General features: G+C 43.8%; 1 protein-coding gene across 2 annotated transcripts in view; it reads left to right on the plus strand.

The window, feature by feature from the left end:
• C1QTNF12 (C1q and TNF related 12) overlaps positions 1-18,325 on the plus strand; it is a 98,857-nt gene that overhangs the window by 34,584 nt on the left and 45,948 nt on the right. The gene's annotated exons all lie outside the window — the stretch shown is intronic.

An 18,325-nucleotide genomic window follows, 5' to 3' on the forward strand; every position in this document is an offset into this window, starting at 1 on the left:
CCTAAATTTTTTTCTAGTCTTAGGTAAAGTGGGAGGTTATTCCAGGACTGAGGGGCTGTTATAGAGAAGATTGTAGTACGTCTTGTGTTAATGACTTTCAATGAGGGGATAGCTAAGAGATGTTGATCCTGTGATCTGAGAGATCTAGAGGAAGTATATGGTATTAATACTCTGTAGATAAAGGCCGGAGTTTTAGATTCTAAAGTTTTATGTGTAAGTAGGCATTGTTTGTAAATGATACGGTGTGCGACCGGAAGCCAATGTGCTTTCTTGAGTAAAGGTGACACATGGTCAAATTTTTTGGCATTATATATAATTTTAATGGAGGCGTTCTGTATTATCTGTATTATCTGTATTAGCTGAGTGCCAAAGAAGTAAATGGTATGAATTATGTATAAAAGAAAAGAAAAATAAATAAACGGGGAAGAAAGCTATGTTAAGTCCTACTGAAAGAAACATGTATGGGAGATTACATTAGATTAGTGATTTATATTCTGCCTTAGCCTTGCAGTTCTAGGTGGATTACAAAAGAGGTAAACCGGACGTTACCAGAATAGATACAGGGTAAAGTATTAGTTACAGGAATAGAGAAAAATGTGGTGCTGAGTTAATCTGTGCTATTAACAGGTATAGAGATGAGTTACGGTCCTGCGTTACTTTGTCCTGACAAATTTTCTTTAGCAGGGTTTTTATTTCCCTTCGGAAGGTTTTTGTAATTGGTTTTGCTGCCTGAGACTACTGCAATGACATCGACTTAAGCCTACCAAAAAAAAGTCTTCCAAGACTCCAGCTAATCCAGAATACATAGAAACATAGAAACATAGAAATAGACGGCAGATAAGGGCCACGGCCCATCAAGTCTGCCTACTCCAATGACCCTCCCTATCTATCTTTGCGGATAGATCCCACATGTTTGTCCCATTTGGCCTTAAAATCTTGCACGCTTCTGGCCTCAATAACCTGAAGTGGAAGACTATTCCAGCGATCAACCACCCTTTCTGTGAAGAAGAACTTCCTAGTGTCACCGTGCAGTTTCCCGCCCCTGATTTTCCACTGATGTCCCCTTGTTGCCGCGGGACCCTTGAAAAAGAAGATATCCTCTTCTACTTCGATGCGACCCGTGAGGTACTTGAATGTCTCGATCATATCTCCCCTCTCTCTACGTTCCTCGAGTGAGTAGAGCTGCAACTTCCCTAACCGCTCCTCGTACGGGAGCTCCTTGAGTCCCGAGACCATCCTGGTGGCCATTCTCTGGACCGATTCCAGTCTCAGTACATCCTTGCGGTAATGTGGCTTCCAAAATTGTACACAGTACTCCAGGTGCGGTCTCACCATGGATCTATACAGTGGCATAATGACTTCCGGTTTACGGCTGACGAAACTCCTGCGTATGCAACCTATGATTTGCCTTGCTTTGGATGAAGCTTGCTCAACTTGATTTGCAGACTTCATGTCTTCCCTGACAATCACTCCTAAGTCTCTTTCTGCTTCAGTTTTTGTCAAGATCTCGCCATTTAGGGTGTAAAGTTTGCGTGGATTTCGGCTTCCCAGGTGCATGACTTTGCATTTTTTGGCATTGAAACTGAGTTGCCAGGACCTAGACCAGTGCTCCAGTAGAAGTAGGTCATGCATCATGTCATCTGCCATTGAATTATTGTCTGTTGTGCTCTTGTTCACTACATTGCTTAGCTTGGCATCATCGGCGAATAAAGTTATTCTTCCTCGGAGCCCTTCTGTCAAGTCTCCTATGTAGATGTTGAACAAGATCGGGCCCAGGACGGAGCCCTGTGGCACTCCACTTATCACCTCTGACATTTCTGCAGCCAATACTGCAGCCAAGTTGATCTTTGCAAAACGCAAGTCTGACCACGTCTCCCCACTCCTAGCCAAACTTCACTGGCTCCCAGTGATTTCCAGAATCCATTTCAAATGCTCTTGCCTGGCTTTTAAGATCATTCATGGCATACCTTCCTCCCTTAATTCCACTCTCTTATAACTCCTCAAGTCCTGACTCTACCAGACCCGCCCATAGCGATTACCGTGCCTGCATAGCGATTACCGTGTAGAGAGGGGAAGGATAGTTTATACCAGTGGTTTCCAAACCTGTCCTGGGGGACCCCCAGCCAGTCAGGTTTTCAAGATATCCCTAATGAATATGCATGAGAGAGATTTGCATATAATGGAAGTGACAGGTATGCAAATCTCTCTCATGCATATTCATTAGGGATATCTTGAAAACCTGACTGGCTGGGGGTCCCCCAGGACAGGTTTGGGAACCACTGGTATAAACTATCCTTCCCCTCTCTACACGGTATTCGCTATGCAGGCAAACTGGGAAAATCCCTTCTCTTCAGAATCACAGGTCTTTGGAACGACCTTACTCCCCCGCTGCGGAACCTGGGCTCCCTCCAATTATTCCGCAAGCAACCGAAAACCTGGCTTTTCCCTAAAATGTAATTCTATCCCCCCTTTACTCTTCTCTTCTATATATAAGTTCATGTAAACCTTTTTTTTCCCTTCTCTTCCTATATTTTAAGTTCTTGTAAACCGGGCCGAGCTCCACATCCGTGGAGATGATGCGGTATATAAACTTAAGGTTTAGTTTAGTTTAGTAGGCTAGCGTACATTTTTTTTGTGCCATGTGCCTTTGATTGGGGGGGGGGGGAGCGTGAGTAAATGGAGTCTGATGATGGTGAGATCTTCTTAGGGCAGATATGGCGATGTCTGTGAACATTAGTTACGGCTGAAGTCAAATGATTTTGGGCAATATTTGAGCTCAGGATTTTGGCTTTTTATATGTGCTTTTGTGTCAGTTCGTATATTTGATTATGTATGCTTTCTTGTGCTTCGCTTTGTACAAAGCGAACAGGAAATAAATAAACAAACTTGGGGCTCCTTTTACGAAGGCGCTTTAGGGCCTTAACGCGTGGAATAGCGCGCGCTAGCCGCTACCGCCTCCTTTGGAGCAGGCGGAAGTTTTTTGGCTAGCACGCACTATAGTGTACGCTAAAGACGCTAGCGCGCCTTCGTAAAAGGAGCCCATGGTCTTTGATTTCACGTTGCTTCTTTTATTATTTGTTATGTGAAACCTCAATACCCGTTATTCATATTTAGCCGAATAGTAAAATGTGGTGTTTGGTACAGTTCTATTTACTAGGCAGACTAGATGGACTACAGGCAGTCCCCGGCTTAAGAACGAGTTATATTTTTAAAGCTGTTCTTGTCGGATTTTTATGTAAGTCAGAACTTGTAGATTTTAAGATGCTCGCTGCTTACCCTTGCTCCCAGCTGACAAAAGGGCCAAATGTCCCTACCAGTGTTCCCTGTACGTTACAGCATGCACAACCACACACTGTTCTTAATGTGGCCATGCATCATTCCTGAATCTGCTACAGGAGAAGTGTAGGAGTCTAGGCCACTGGAAATACTGCTCAGTGAAATCAAATGAAGCTGTGACCACGTTCTTAAGTACGAGTCGTACTTAAGTCAGGCGTCTGTAACTCAGGAACTGCCTGTCCTTGACTCACATAAGAACATAAGAGTTGCCATACTGGGACAGACAGAAGATCCCTCAAGTCCAGTATCCTGTTTCCAACAGTGGCCAACCCAGGTCACAAATGCCTAAGAAGATCCTAAGGAGTAGCAACATTCTAGAGCTGAGATTGTGATGTCATAATGCCTCATTCCACCACTGCCTAAAAGCCAACCTCATCAGTGATGTCACAACGACTTGATTATTCCTATACAGGCAGTCCCCGGGTTAAGAACGAGTTACGTTTTTAAGGCTGTTCATAAGTCGGATTTGTTTGTAACTCAGAGCTTGCAGATTTTAAGGTTCTTGCTGCTTAACTCTGCTCCCAGCTGACAAAATGGCCAACTGTCCCTACCAGTGTTCCCTGTAAGGTACAGCATGCACAACCACACACGGTTCTTAATGTGGCCATGCATCGTTCCTGAATCTGCTACAGGAGAAGTGTAGGAGTCTAGGCCACTGGAAATACTGCTCAGTGAAATCAAATGAAGCTGTGACCACGTTCTTAAGTACGAGTCGTACTTAAGTCAGGCGTCTGTAACTCAGGAACTGCCTGTCCTTGACTCACATAAGAACATAAGAGTTGCCATACTGGGACAGACAGAAGATCCCTCAAGTCCAGTATCCTGTTTCCAACAGTGGCCAACCCAGGTCACAAATGCCTAAGAAGATCCTAAGGAGTAGCAACATTCTAGAGCTGAGATTGTGATGTCATAATGCCTCATTCCACCACTGCCTAAAAGCCAACCTCATCAGTGATGTCACAACGACTTGATTATTCCTATACAGGCAGTCCCCGGGTTAAGAACGAGTTACGTTTTTAAGGCTGTTCATAAGTCGGATTTGTTTGTAACTCAGAGCTTGCAGATTTTAAGGTTCTTGCTGCTTAACTCTGCTCCCAGCTGACAAAATGGCCAACTGTCCCTACCAGTGTTCCCTGTAAGGTACAGCATGCACAACCACACACGGTTCTTAATGTGGCCATGCATCGTTCCTGAATCTGCTACAGGAGAAGTGTAGGAGTCTTTGCCACTAGAAATACTGCTCAGTGAAATCAAATGAAGCCGCAACCGCGTACTTAAGTATGAGTCGTACTCAAGCTGGGTGTCTGTAACTCTGCGACTGCCTGTATACTGGTCTTTATCTGCCGTGTTACTACGTCACCCTTCCTTCTCATCTACTATTACCCTGTTGGCAGCTCCTTTGGTGAGTGATTGACCCAGCTTTGTCAGGAGGGATGCGAGTGTGACAGCTCTGTCTTTGACACCAATTACTTAATTACAGTGGAATGCGAGTAAAATGGCTAAGATTATGTACATTTTGGTTTCAGACAGGACTAGGTCCTGGAAGGAGGACAGCAAGTACAGGCAGGAAGGACCAGGGATAGAAAGAAACTCTTATCATGAAACAGATTATCTCTGGATACAGACGTTCAGATAAATGAGGCAGCCATGAGCTCCCTCCTTTCCCCCGCCACATTAAAAACCACACAGACACTTTGTTGCTAGGCAAAACAAGGTTTCAGCCTTATTGATCTAAACAGTGACGGCATAATCCGAACCAGTCTCTCCTAGTTAGGGTTACCAAACGTTCGGATTTCCCTGGAGGTCGTCTCCTTTTGAGGACGTGTCCGGGGGTCCGAACAGCTTTTCAAGACCCAGCACTTTGTCCGGATTTTGAAAAGCCTCCTCCCAAGCGCATGCGCTGATTGCCTCCTGCCCGACCAAAGCAGGCAGTGGGGCTTTCTTGACGACTCAATACCTTACTCCTAGACACATGCAACACTCAACACAGAGCAGGATCAATATTTAAGATTTGATTCATTCTTTCCAGCATACTCTTTTATTTTATTCACAGGCCTGGATTCCAGGCCACAACTCGTTATTCTCACTTTATTTCAGTGAAGGCCATGAGCCACAGACTACCAGTGACAATTAGGGGGGTAATTCCACATTTAGGTGCCAGACACACAAGAATACCAGCATATGGCTGAGGTGGTGATCTGGGGGTAGGAGGGAGATTATCAGTCCAGATATTCCTGAACGCCTGGTATCCCTACAATTCTTTCTCTCTCTCCTCCAACTGGTTAGGAAGACATCTCCAGATAACTAATTCAGATACCCAGTTTCAGGAGGGAGACCTTTTGACCGGTTCTGATTTTGAACTTACATCTTAAAACAGCGGGGCAAGTCCAGCATTGAATTTCTGGCCATAATGCCGATGGCCCTTTTGTTGGGTCGATGGCCCTTTTCTGCCGTCATATTCTATGTTTCTATATATGCACATATTCAATACACATGTGCTTATCTTTGACTTTGATAGCATGTAATTTGAGGGTGGGTGCAATGCTGGCCCACCCATTAGGCAGGTAGGTGGCTGCCTAAAGTGGCACAATTAGGGAAGCATCAGCATTTCATCTCTCCTTCCCTTTCCCCTCCCCCCTTCCCCAAGGAGTTTAGGCCTTATTTCTCTTTCTCCAGGGCAGCGACACAGCAGTTAGCAGCTTTAGAAAATACGTGGTGGCCAGTGTGGGGAATTTACCATGCTTAAGCCTTGCTCGTTCCCACCCCCTTTGAAAGAGAAAGTTCAGAGGGGGCAGAAGCCAGCAAGGCTTTAGCAGGTGTCAATGTTCAAGGCCCTGTGCTAGCCATGATACATCTTTTATAGCTTCTGCTGATGTTTTGCTGCACCTTATATGACCAGAGGAAGGGAGGGAAGGAAAGAGAGAGATATGCTGGAGACTACGGTAGTAGGGGAAGAGAAAGATGCTAGATAATATTTGGGGGGGGGGATTGTTGGGTTAGAGGAAAAAGATGGTGGTGACCATGGGGAAGGCAGGGGAGTGGAAAAAGAGATTTATTGGAGACCACATTGTAGGTGGGAATGTGGGTAGGATGGGGATGGAAGAGAGAGATGCTGGAGATCAAGGGGGGAGCATAGTAGGGAAAGAGAGAAATCCTGGACACCGGGAGGCACATCTGAAGGTTCACTTAGGGCATCCAATACTCTTGAGCCGACCCTGGGTGAATGTACACATAGGTGGAGGCTGAGCGGGGCATGAAGTTACACACATAAATTATAGAATACTATAAGTAATGAGGGGCATTATCGATAGGATGTCTAACTCTGAGTCTGGTAGAACCCAAAAAATAGCTAATAGGTATGGGTGGAATCGTATAACTTGGTGTTCAACTATACATTTAGAATTTTTTACCTAGGGGAAAAAAGATGTCAAGTGCCCGCGGTAGCAGCTATCATTAGTGAAAATCCCTTATTTTAGGTATATCCATTCATAAATTATTTAAATATATGATGCTTGAAACAGGTAAGCATAAATTAATAGTGATTGTACTTAGCTTAGTATCTAAATGTCCAAGCTTGATGTTGGTGATCAAGGGTACTGTTATAACTTAAATCTCTCAACAGAGCGTCCCCATTTCACTCTTCTTAGAGCTTCGTCAGGAGTGTAATTACCCTGTTATTGGCCTACTACGCTGTTGGAAAAGAAACCACACATTTAAAGAAGGTCCCCAGTTACTGCTCAGAATGTTTATCCCACATTTCCTCAATGTATCTATAAAACTGACCTCCCTTCCAAGAAAACCTTTAAATACGTTTTCGTTTTCCAATACTGTATATCCAAATTATTTAAAATTCTATTTAGAGCATTTGGTCTAAAAGTTTAGTACTAACCTTAGGAAAGAATCTGGATATCTTGGCAAAGATGTCCACAAATCCAGGAGAGGAAGGGGAAGTCCCGCCATTCTGAAGAGGTGGCCCTATTGGCAGGAGGGAATGGGCTTCCCTTCTGCCAATTTTTCATCAGAAGGTACGGGGGTGTTAGTTTCCCCCAGTTTCTAGTTTCAAAGCTGCTGTATCTCCTTTTTAAATGTTGATGCCAGCAGCCTGGTTCCACCCTGGTTATTGTGGAACAGGGTTTCCCCTTCCCCAGTATGTCGCCCAGTTCCTAACAAATCTAAAACCCTCCTCCCTGCACCATTGCCTCATCCATGCACTGAGTCTCCGGAGCTCTGCTGTACAATTACCTTTCACGTTTTTGCTTCCCAGAGGAACTGGCACACTGGAGGTGTTGTGCAGAATGGGCAGCTAAAGCGGCCTCTCTGAATGGAACTCGGCCTTGCAGAGCAACAAATATTAATGTCACTTTCAGGCTTGGCCAAGAGGAGAACTGCAACATCCCTTACTGAAAACAATTGTCCTTAGCACAAATGTTTCCTGACCTACTGTGTCAAGCGATGGTAGGAAATGTGTTTTTTGTTTATGCAGGAGGTTTAATTTTTCTGCTTTGGCAATAATCCTTACATCGGCATGTCCTCAATGGGATGAGGTGGCTGGGTATTAACTGCCCGTACAGATTATCAGTCTCAGCCAAAAGCCAAGAAAGGAAGGTCCTCTGCTCATGGCTCTGATCCCTTGGATCTGGCCCAGAATGTTCAGATGCGATCTTGCACGCTACTACTTTTAAAATGTATTTTTCTTGGGTCAGTATCTCCAAACAGGTTTATTTTGAGTGTGCATGTTTGATAATTCCAGCTACTATATAACCATGTTAGATGCTTAAAATCTGAACCTAAGTATCTGTCCTTACATTTAAATTTGTATAATACACAATTGACTTATAGAGATATTTATAATTTTGATTTGATGTTACTTTGAACATGGTTTTACTTGTGGAGATTTAACTGACTTATTATGGTGATTCCTCCTATGGTCATTTATGTGAAATCTTTTTTTTAATTATTGTTTCTAAAAATCAAATTCAGAACTTACCAAACAACAGTCCAATATATAAAACATAACAAACATTCACTTAAATCAGTGGTCCCCAACCCTGTCCTGGAGGACCACCAGACCAATTGGGTTTTCAGGCAAGCCCTAATGAATATGCATGAGAGAGATTTGCATATAATGGAAGTGACAGGCATGCAGATCTGCTCCATGCATATTCATTAGGGCTGGCCTGAAAACCTGATTGGCCTGGTGGTCTTCCAGGACAGGGCTGGAGACCACTGACTTAAATCATCTCTTTGCCAGACACAAATCTCCGCATTATCTATCAAAATTCCCAAACCCCTTAAGACTCAAGACAAGCAACCTTAGCCCAAATTCACTAAGGGCATGGATCCGATCCGTGAGCTATTCGATCCATGCCCGGGGGGGGGGGGGGGGGGGGTGGCTGATTCACAAATCGCCCTCAACTGAGTGCCCAGATCGCTCTATAGCGATCCCAACACATGCGCAGACCATCTGTAGATGGTCTGCGCATGTTTAAAGAGCAGAGACCTTTTTTATTTTTTCTAACTTTTAACTTTTGCGAACCCAGTGAGCCCGTGATTTAAACCTGCGGGTTAAAACCACGGACTCGCACTGCGGGGGAAGGCCGGGGCAGAAGCAGGGCAGCGCTTGGGGCAGAGAGGGCAGGAGAGTCGCAGCAGAAGCAGGGCAGCGCTCGGGGCAGAGAGCAGGAGCGACTCTCCTGCTCTCTCTCTCTCCGTCCTGACTTTGCAGCAGAAGCAGGGTGGTGCTCTGGGCAGAAAGAGTAGGAGAAGAGAGCAGGAAAGTCAGAGCAGAGAGCAGGAGGAGATGCAGTCAGAAAATAGTGAACGACTGGTCCCCGGCAGTCACGTAGGGAGATGGGAGACATGATCGAAACATTTAAGTACCTCACGGGACGTGTCGAAGTGGAAGATGATATTTTCTTTCTCAAGGGACTCTCGGCCACAAGAGGGCACCCGCTCAAACTCAGGGGCGGAAAATTTCATGGCGACACCAGAAAGTATTTCTTCACAGAGAGAGTGGTTGATCATTGGAACAAGCTTCCAGTGCAGGTGATCGAGGCAGACAGCGTGCCAGACTTTAAGAATAAATGGGATACCCATGTGGGATCCCTACGAGGGTAAAGATAAGGAAATTGGGTCATTAGGGCATAGACAGGGGGTGGGTAAGCAGAGTGGGCAGACTTGATGGGCTGTAGCCCTTTTCTGCCATCATCTTCTATGTTTCTATGTTTGTTGATCGGTCAGTCCAGTCAGTGTTGCAGTTTTTGGTTAATGAATCGCTGCCTGCCTACATTCGAATGCTGTTCCCTCTCATTTACATGCGCGGATCGAAGGATGACAGAGGTTAGTGAATCGGGTCGGAGGGAAATCAGGTCACAAAGGGGTCACAAACCGATCGGTACACAATTGGTTTGCTTAGTGAATCTAGCCCTTGTTTCTTATAGCCTTTCATCAACTCAACAATTGTCCCCTCAATCCCCACAGAATCCCCTAATCCCCTCATTAGCTCTGTCAATCATCAGCTTCAGAAGGGATGTCCATAAATGACACAGATAAAGTAACTAAGTTTGGCAATATAATCTCTGATTGCAATCAAGATCTAAACCGAATATCATACAAGTATGCAATCATATTAAATGTAAACACTTTTAATGGTCATTTCATCCTTTTTAGGATCCTCAGAACTGAGCGCAATAGTCCTTCATAATTTCTTAGAAAAACTGCTCAAATCGTCATCGATCCTTTTTTGTGTGTTTTTGTTTGTCTTTAATCATAATATCAGTATAAATACTTTCCCCTTTTATTATTTAAATAATGCTTAAAACGCACCCAAAATCAGGCACTTATCTTTTTGTATTACAGTTCGGTCGGTTCAGGACCTGCCGACATGTTTCGCTTCCTCAACTGTATCAATGCTGTCCTCTAAGCGTAAAAAAATATACAAAATTACTACACTCTGCCCCTGTTTGTTATTATAATTATGTTGTATAATCAGATTTTAATTCATATAGTCATTGGTCCTGAGAATATTGAGTCTTAATTTTAAATAAGCCCCAAATGTAACTGACAACATGCATTTGATAATGGATGAGTTTTACTTTATCTTTGTCCAGAGTAAATAGCGGGCTTGATGGTGAAGTATAATACCGCAAGGTAAGAGAACAAATAAAATTACTGTAATGCAGGGGTAGGGAACTCCGGTCCTCGAGAGCCATATTTCAGTCGGGTTTTCAGGATTTCCCCAATGAATCTGCATGAGATCTATTTGCATGCACTGCTTTCAATGCATATTCATTGGGGAAATCCTGAAAACCCGACTGGAATACGGCTCTTGAGGACCGGAGTTCCCTACCCCTGGACTATACATACAGGGTGAAGAAATACAAAAGTAACCCCCTACGGTTTTTTGCCTTTTTCTCAGCAACCGCTTTGAATTTCAACAGGAAATTCTGCATACGTATTTACTCATCATACTTACATATTACTATTAAACTACATTTAATTATCTTAAGCTATGTTGATGAGATTAACATTTTAGCGTTGCTACCTAGTGATTTTCGGTTCATAGACAACGGCGCAAAAGACAAAAGCGTGCGCCGACAATTGAGCGCAGTGCGCGCCGCCGCGCCGCTCTAAATTACAGTTTTTAGGGGCTCCGACGGGGGGTTTTGTTGGGGAACCCCCCCAGTTTACTTAATAGACATCACGCCGGCGTTATGGGGGGTTTGGGGGGGTTGTAACCCTCCACATTTTACTGTAAACTGAACTTTTTCCCTAAAAACAGGGAAAAAGTGAAGTTTTCAGTAAAATGTGGGGGGTTACAACCAGTGCTCCCTCTAAGCGGGCGGGTGTTGTGAGCAAAATTTTTTTCGCTGTGCGCTACAAATATCGGGCGCCAGCAAGTTATGAGCCAACTCGCCCGATTCTCCTCTCGCCGCCCTGCCCGCCATGCGCTGTGACGTGAAACTTGTGCGCTGGATGTAAATATTTTGTGCGCCAGCGCACGCCAGCGCAGCTTAGAGGGAACACTGGTTACAACCCCCCCCACCCCCACAACGTCCCCAAAACGCGGCGCGATGTCTATTAAGTAAAGTGGGGGGGTTCCCCCCCACGCCCCCTATCATAGCACTAAAAACAGTAATTTAGAGCGGCGTGGCGGCGCGCGCTGCTCTCAATTGTCTGGGCGCGCCTTTGTCCCGGCGCGCTTTTGACCTGACACCGTGATTTTGACCTGACACCGTGATTTTCACATGTTAAAAATGTTTGAGCTAAAACACAGGAAGATAACATCATTCCCTTTGGGTTTAATTGGATCTAACTGCAGTAGTGTAATAAGGGAGGGTGGCAGGCAGCAGATCATTCTGGGTGCCATCTTGGTGGGAGTGCTGGCACCTCTCTGCTCGCCGTGACCACTCTCGCGGCCTCCCTTCCCCTCGTAACTCTTTAAATCTTTGCCAGCACGAGCAACTTCTCCGGCCTGCTGCTCACGCCAGCCTAGCTCCCCCTCTGATAACCCTTTCTGGTTGTGGGGCCAGGAAGTGACATGGGTATAAAATCCACAGTTCTCAAATGGTTTGAGTCCTATTCCTCAAGACATTCGTGCTCAGCACATTTGAAAAGCATTCTGTCTCCTAAAGGTCCCCATGTTTCAGGCTCCCCACAAGGATGTTTACAATCTCCAGCTCTCTTTAATTTGTACTTGGAACCTTTTGCGAGACTCCTGAGGAAAAGACTTTAATTTCTTTGTGTATCACATCCAGATCCTTGTGTTTTTGGATGACAACCAGGAGGTAGCCATGTCTGACTTTAATATCTGACTTGGTTAAATAACTGACTGGCTGTCGGCAAATAATCTTGTTTTAAATGTTAGTAAATCTTCAGCACCGTGGATTTCTTGGGGGAAAAATGGGGTTTGAAAGTTCTGCCTGTTTTTTTTTTTATTTTTAGGATTTTTTTTTAAATGTATAACAATTTTTATTGAAAGAATCAAATAATCAGTACAATAGGATAATACAAAAATACATTCAATACAATAAGAATTACAATAATATTTCATACAAATTTAAATCATTCTTTCAAATTTAATTTCCTAGGAACTAATTCAATCTTATCTACACCCCCCTTAATTCCATCCCCTACCCACTATCTTCCCCTAAATGAAATCCCTCACCCTGGATGAAAGTTGACAAAAATAAAGAATTAAAATAAATAACTGGAATGTAATTATTAAACCTAATTTTCATAATAAATCATTGATAACCAAACTTCGTATTTTTGGTGAAAGATTCTGAATATAAGGATCCCAAACCTCCATAAAAAGACGAGTTTTTTTTAGGCGAACCTCGAACCTCCCAACTCTCAAATAAAAATAAGCGATGTAATTGATTCCTCCAATGCCAAAAACTTGGAGATTCTTTCTGCAACCAAAATTGCATAATACATTTATGCCCAATCATACAGGCTTTCTGAAATAAAAGACATTTTAGTTGGCCAAAAACCCCACAAGCTGATGCTTTACCAAAAATTATTCCCCTACGACAACCCACTATCGAATTACCCCATAAAGAACCCAAAAATAATAGGATGGCAGACCAAAATGAGTTGATCAAAGGACACAACCAAAAAGCATGAGATAATGTGCCAGGATCTTTATTACATTTAATACAAATTGTGGTATCTATTAAATTTGCATGAAAAGCTTGAATTTGGGAAAAATAAGCCCTATGTAAAGTTCTATAAGTACATTCTCTCCAAACATACCCTTTTATAATCTTTGGTAGTCTATTAATAGATTGAGTAAAATCAAGAAGAGAAATCTGAATTCTGCCTTTCTTGTTCTTCTCAGTTACTTGGGGAGTGCGGTGTGATGACCAGTTGAGCTTCAAGCCCCAAATTAGCCATGTAGTAAGGGCTTATTGTTATCACTTACGCTTGTTACGTCAATTAAGATCCCTTCTGACCAAATTAATTCATGCCTTCTTGACTAGTGTTATAGTCTTTTATTTGGTCTTAGTAAAAACAATCTGCAACGTTTGCAGGTTGTCCAGAACACTGCAGCTAAATTGCTTCTGGGGGAGGGGGGTGGGTTAAAAGATAAGAGCATATTTCCCCAGTTCTGTATGACCTGTACTGACTGCATATTTGTAAACGTATGAAATTCAAATTGCTCTACCTGATGTTCAAAGCGTGTAACATTGACCCAGTGGTGTAGTTTGAGAGGTGGGCGCCTGGGGCAGTAGCGCCTGGCATCGCCGGTGACAGATCAAATGCGCGCAAGACAATAGCGTGCAGACAAAAACGCGATGACAACTCAGCGCAAAGACAATAGCGCGCAAAGACAATAACGCGTGAGACAATTGAGCGCAAGCATAACTCAGCGCAAGACAATTGAGCGCAACGATAACTCAGCGCCCTGCCGGCGCTCAGTTGTCTCTTGCTCAATTGTCTTGCGCTCACCTGCCGTCGCTCAGTTGTCTCACGCTCAGTTGTCTTGCGCTCAATTGTCTTACGCTCACCTGCCGGCACTCACATGACTCTCGCTCAGTTGTCTCGTGCTCAGTTGTCCCACTCGTGCATATTACAGAAAATAATTTGCGCTGAATTGTCTTGCGCTCAAATGTCTTGCGCTAGGTTGTCTTTGCACTCAGTTGTCTTCGCGCTCAGTTGTCTTTGTGCTCATTTGACTAGCGCTCACTTGTCTTGCGCTAAGTTGTCCGCGCGCTATTGTCTTGCACGCAATTGTCTATGAACCGGCATCGCCGCACTGTGCGCCCTCTACTCTTCCCCACTGCCTCTTGTGCCCTCCACCCCTCTCCCCTCGCCACATGAGCGCCTCCCCAGCCCCCATCTATCTGTTGAAGTGTTCACCAGGGTGAGCAGCATCTTCCACCTGTTGCTCACGTCAGCCTTAGCTCCCTTTTGATGTCGCGATCAGGAAGTGACATCAGAAGGGAGCCGAGACCGGCACCGGCAGCAAGTGGAAGATGCTGCTCGTGCTAGTGAACATTTCTAGAGGTATGCGGGAGGGGGCAGAGAGGAGGATAAGCGCCGGCGCCGGGGCCCCCAGAGAGACAGCACTCAGGTTGTCCGCCTCCCCGCATTGGTCAGCCTGAATATTTGTCAAATAAATTGTCAAGATATCCACCAGCTAGACACTTGCGTTCTTCGCAAAGGGGTCTATTCGAACTGCCAGGTATGAAATTAATTAAATTGTCATCTACAAGACGTAGGGCTTTCCCTTATGCTCCAGCTCTTTGAAATTCATTATTAATGAGCTTTCATGGCGATTGCTCTTATTTAACTTTTCATAAGATGATTACATCTATCTTATTTTGGCAGTATTTGACGTAATTGCTGTTTTGATGGCTGCTTGATTATGATCTAAGCTGTAGACTGATTTTATTTGTTTGTTAGACTAAGGCCCTCTTCTATCAAACTGCGCTAGCGGTTTATAACGTGGGGAGCCGCGCTGAATGGCCTGCACTGAATGAGCTTCGGGAGCAGCGTGGGCCATTCAGCACGGCTCTCTGCGCTTAAAACTGCTCGCGCAGTTTGATAGAAAAGGCCCTAAGATTTTTTTGGGTTTGTATTTGTCTTTTACTAATGTAATATTTTTTTTATCGTAACTTGATTATATTGTAAACTGCTTAATACCTGGTTGTCAATAATGGTATATCAAATTGATAAATCCAATCCAATCTATTCAAACAATGCAATTAACAATGTCAGAATTTCACAGTCACTGTGAATGCTCAAAGTATTCACCTTGAGTTTTTAACCCAGGCCTTCACTCGTTTTGGGAAGTTCTTAAGAGATTTGTTGATCAGTCCCTGCGACAGGCATCTGAAGTGGCTTCCTTGAGTTTGGAGATTGTTTGTGGCTTTAGGTGAAGCCCGTGATAGGCTTCCGCCATTGCTCCATAGACTAATCTAATCTAATCTAATCCTTAGGTTTGTATACCGCATCATCTCCACGTTCGTAGAGCTCGACGCGGTTTACAGTAGGAGAAATAGGAAGGAACTACAACAGAGGGTTAGAGGTAGAAGTGGGAAGAAAATTTAGAGGACTTGGGATGCCAAGATATAAGAGTTTCCTTGATTCCTAAATTGGAGGGAGACTTACATTTTTTGAGAAAAGCCAGGTTTTCGGATGTTTGCGGAAAACTTGGAGAGAGCTCAAGTTCCGAAGAGGGGAGGTAAGGTTGTTCCAGAGCTCAGTGATTTTGAAGTGGAGGGAGGTCCCTAGCTTTCCTGTGTGGGAAATGCCTTTTAGCGAGGGGAAGGATAGTTTTAATTTGTGGGAGGATCTGGTGGTATTAGGGTTTGAGGAATTCCAAGAAAGAGGGATAAAGGGAGGGAGGATACCATATAGGATTTTGAAAGTTAAACAGGCGCATTTATAGTGGACCCTGGCGATTATCGGAAGCCAGTGGAGCGAAGATGAGCTTGGCCGTGGCATTCTGAATCTGTTGGAGTCTGTGGAGGTTTTTTCTTAGTTAGGCTTAAGTAGATAGAGTTGCAATAGTCCAATCTGGAGAGGATGATGGACTAAAGTTCATATCAATGTGATGTCATTAACACAAGCTGGCATCCCCTTTTATTTTTTCCAGTAATGGTAGTTTTACAGTGCAAACATTTTTGAAAGCATTAAAATCAGGTGGTCATGTTAAACAGTCTGTAACGTTGCCACTTGGCACAACAAACAAAAGCTGTAAAGTTTCACGTTGGAATTCCAAGTAGTTGCTAAGAAAATGCAAAAAAACTGTAGGGGGTTACTTTTTTTAGCCTCACCTTTCAGGTTTGCCAAATTAAAAGAAAGCATTTTTTTGTGGTTTGTTTTTTTTTTTAAAAAGGTTGCCTCTCTGGCTTCCCACATCATACGCAGGGTGCAACTGATTCATAAATTGCCAAAACAACAGAGTATCTCTTTGCACCCAAAGCTGGACAATACATTTCTTTTCCACCAAAGTGACTCTCTGAACAAAACTATGGTGACCTTTCCCCTTCACCCCCAAGTCACTGACTTTATCCAACCAGGGCCAGTGTTAGGGGGTAGGCAAACAGAGCAGTTACCCTGGGTTAGGGTTACCATATGGCTCCAGAAAAAGGAGGACGGATTAAGACATCCGGGTTTTAGTTCCATTACTTTCAAAGGAATTAAAATCCGGATGTCTCAATCCGTCCTCCTTTTTCTGGAGCTAAATGGTAACCCTACGCCTAGTTCCCCATGTAACAGGGGGCCCCCAAACCATCAGGAAGTCAAAGGAGCCACAGCCTGCATGCGAGCTTTGGGACCCCTTTCCTACATCTGCCCTGGGCCCCATCGTATTTAACATTGGCCCTGTATCCACTGAAAAGTATCTTCCTTACTATGCCTGGAATAAATTACCCAAGTTTGTCCATCAATCCCCTTCCCTTCCCGTGTTTAAAAGTAGACTGAAAACCCACCTTTTTTATATAGCCTTTAATCCTTAACCCTACTCTTGTGCCCTCCATCCCAGCCAGCTGATTAACCGTTCCCCTGAACTATTTCCATGCCATCCTGTTTGTCTGTCTTAGCTGTTTAGATTGCAAGCTCTTTCGAGCAGGGACTGTTTTCTTCTTTGTGACTCTGTACAGCGCTGCGTGTGTCTGGTAGCTCTATAGAAATAATTAATAGTAGTAGTAGTAGTAGTGGTAGTGTGAAGAGTTTCAGTCTTTGGGAAGCAGAGCTGAGATTGTGACATCATAATGCCTCATTCCACCAATGCTTAAGAGCGAAGCTCATCAGTGATGTCACAATGGCTTGATTGTCCTGTACTCCCCACTGCCCACCAACCCAGCCAGCAGATTAACCGTTCCCCTTTACTGTATCCATGCCATCCTGTTTGTCTGTTTAGATTGTAAGCTCTTTCAAGCAGGGACTGTTTTCTTCTTCTTTGTGACTTCTTTGTGACTCTGTGCAGCTCTTCGTGCGTCTGGTAGCGCTACAGAAATAATTAATACAGTGGTGCCTCGCATAACGAACGCCTCGCACAACGAACGCTGCACACAACGAACTTCATGTCTTGATTCACACAACGAACTTCGTTTCACACAACGAACTTCACACAACGAACTTCGTTTCACACAACGAAGTCGCCCGAGCTGCCGATGTATTGCATCCTTCCGCGCAGGCACTGCAGGCAGTCGTTAGTCACTGCGCTTAACTGCCCTCTCTCACTGTATACAGTCGTCCTTTTAAGATAAACTCAATATTTTTTATATATCATGGCTTCTAAAAAAAGCAGGAAGGTGATTTCTGTTGAAATGAAACGGGAAATAATTAGAAGGAGTGAATGTGGGGTAAAACAGTGTGACCTCGTCAAAGAGTTTGGCCTCAGCAAGACCACCATTTTCACCATTTTGACAAATTTATCTTTTTTTATGTCATCTTAGCATATTTTATGCTGCAGAACGAATAATTTTTTTTAACATGTATTGTTATGGGAAAACGCGTTTCACATAACGAACTTTTCGCATAACAAACTTGCTCCTGGAACCAATTAAGTTTGTTGTGTGAGGCACCACTGTAGTAGTAGGTGATTATTACATTCACTGAAGTCTTTTTCTCCTCTTATATTTTTCAGTTTATATTGCATCTGACTGGTTTGTATTAATAGTTTGCACATAGATTTTGGGGGGGTCCTGATTTTTCTTCATTTTCCACATCTCATGAAAATAATGAACCTCACTCCTAAGCCAGGTTATGCAGCTGTTTTCAGTCTCTCGAACTTTCTAACATTCACTGCATTGTGCCAAAGGGAGCTTGCTGTGAAGATCAGGAGATGTAACATACATGGGCAACTTATCACGGTGTACTTGAAAATTCCTTTTAATCAAACCTTATGGCTCCCGAAATGATGGGAAATATTATGTATCTGTCTGCCACATTTTCATGGTTTCCGATTGCATTTCTTCATACTTCTCAGTCTCCACATGATTCACAGTTAGCACTGAGATTCCTAGGCTGGTTT

Source organism: Geotrypetes seraphini, chromosome 15, assembly GCF_902459505.1.
Source record: "Geotrypetes seraphini chromosome 15, aGeoSer1.1, whole genome shotgun sequence".
NCBI classification, from domain to species: Eukaryota; Metazoa; Chordata; class Amphibia; order Gymnophiona; family Dermophiidae; genus Geotrypetes; species Geotrypetes seraphini.